Raw genomic sequence first — 2,277 nt, 5'->3', positions numbered from 1 at the left:
AAAAAAAACAAAAAAACATTGAGAGATGCATTCCATATTGAAGGCTGGTTTCTTTGATCTTCTGCAACAAATGCTTCAAGTCCTCCTTGTTTTCAGCAAGCAAGGTTGTGTCATCTGCATAATGCAGATTATTTGCTGAATCTTCCTCTGATTTGATGCCACATTCCTCTTCATAGAGTTCAGCTTCTTGATTAATTTACTCAACACACAGAGAATCCAACTCTGAGGCATTCCTTTCTTAATTTTAAACCATGTAGTGTTCCCTTCCTCTGTTAATAATAGTAGTCTCTTATTTGTCCTTTTGTGACTAGCATATATCACTCAGCATGATTTCTCTAGATTGGTCCATATTATGTAGTGTTTCATGAATTCTTAATGTTTTCAGTAATACATAATTTTCCGTTTTGTGAATATACCATAGTTTCTTTAGCTATTAATCTCTTGATAGATGAGTTGTTTCTAAGTCTTTGCTATTAGAAATAATGCTGCAAGAAACGTGAATATGCATCTATCAGTTCATGTTACAACTCTCATATTCTGAACTCTAAGGAAGCAAAATGGAATTTCTTTAAAAAAAGAGTTATATTCACTTATTTGGCTGTGTGGGTCACAACAAATTGTGGCTAACCTTGAGGAAAATGGGAATCACAGAACACTTGATTGTGCTCATGTGAAACCTAAACTCAGTCCAGGAAGCAGTCCTCAGAACAGAGTAGGGAAACATTGCATGGTTTAATATCAGAAAATGAGTGCGTTCTGTCAGGACGTGTCCTGTCTCCATACCTTTTCAAACTAAATGCAGAATAGATAATTTGAAAAGCTGGACTTTATGAGTTGGAATGTGGCATCAGGATTGGAGGAAGACTCATCAACAACCTGTATTATTCAGATGACACACCTTTGCTTGGTGAAACTGAGGAGGACATGAAACATTTGCTGCAGAAGGTCAAGGACTGCAGTGTTCAATATGAATTGAAGTAAAACCTCAAGAGAACAAAGACTCTCACCTGGACCAGTTGGCAACACCATGATAGATGGGGAAGAGATAGAGGTAGTTAGCAATTATAGATTGCTCAGCTCCACAATTAATACTCTTGGGACCAGTAGTCAGGAAATCAGAAGATGAATTGCACTGGGAAAATCTGCTATCAGGGACCGCTTTAGTATACTGAGGAGCAACGATGTCAGTCTAGAGACTAATGTACACCTGATCGAGGCCATCATCTGCAGTTACTTGCTGTGCATCAGAGAGCTGGACAATGAGTAAGGATGACAGAAGAATTGATGCCTTTGAGTTGTGGTACTGGAGAAGAGTCCTGAACATGTAATGGACTGTCAAGAAAACAAGTCTGTCTAGGAGGGGGTGAAACCCTTGGAAGCTAGGATTTTGAAGCTCCATCTCAGATACTTTGGGCACATGGCCTGGTCCTCAGAAAAGGACATCCTGCTTGGAAGGGTGGAGGGACAGCACAGGAAAGGCAGACCCTGCATGAAATGGATTGCTACAGTAACTGGGGCAGTGGGGGTAGGTGTGCCGGAGTCAGTGAGACTGATAGGGCAGGCTTCAGAGTTGTACATACGGTCGCTATGCAGGCAACTTGAGGGCATATAACAACAAATATTATAATTTTTATAAACCCTGTTATCTTTCCTCTCATGAAACTTGCCATTTATGGTGGCAGTTTTTCTAAAGAGATTTCATTTGGGTAGCCTTAGGTCTCACTGACAACAACACTTAAAGCCACAGAGGACCTTTACTTCTCCTTTAGGGTCAGTCCTGCTATTTGCTAAATGGCAGCCGGTTGACTTCCTGTTTGACCTGCCATGGGCTGTTTCCTGTTCATCAGCATTTCCACTAGAGGGCGGTCTTGCCTGAGGAGAAGAAGAGAACACTTTGCTTTCTCTGGCTATCCCCACTCCGCCAGCCCCCAGCTTGGTGACTGAGCAGGTTCTTAGGACACGTATACAGCTGTGGGAAACATCAGCGGAAAGTCCTGTCTTCAGAATTACCTGATGGTCATATTTGTATTTATGTCCTTGTCTTCTAGCATTCTCTGTAGAAGGAAGAGAAGCTTGCTAATTTACCTAGGGATTTAAAAGAAAATGTCTTAACTATAAAACCATTGAGTATTTATGAGATAGTCTAATACCCTAATGCCTCATGTCCTTAAGAACCAGAGGTGTTCCAGTCAAAATAGCAAAATTTAACAGAACAGCAAGCAACAAATGCTGGCGAGGTTGTGGAGAAACTGGAACCCTGATTCACTGTTGGTGGGA

Source organism: Elephantulus edwardii, unplaced genomic scaffold, assembly GCF_000299155.1.
Source record: "Elephantulus edwardii isolate Elephantulus edwardi_28Jun2011 unplaced genomic scaffold, EleEdw1.0 scaffold00026, whole genome shotgun sequence".
Taxonomy (NCBI): Eukaryota; Metazoa; Chordata; class Mammalia; order Macroscelidea; family Macroscelididae; genus Elephantulus; species Elephantulus edwardii.
Note: the sequence above shows the minus strand (reverse complement) of the source record.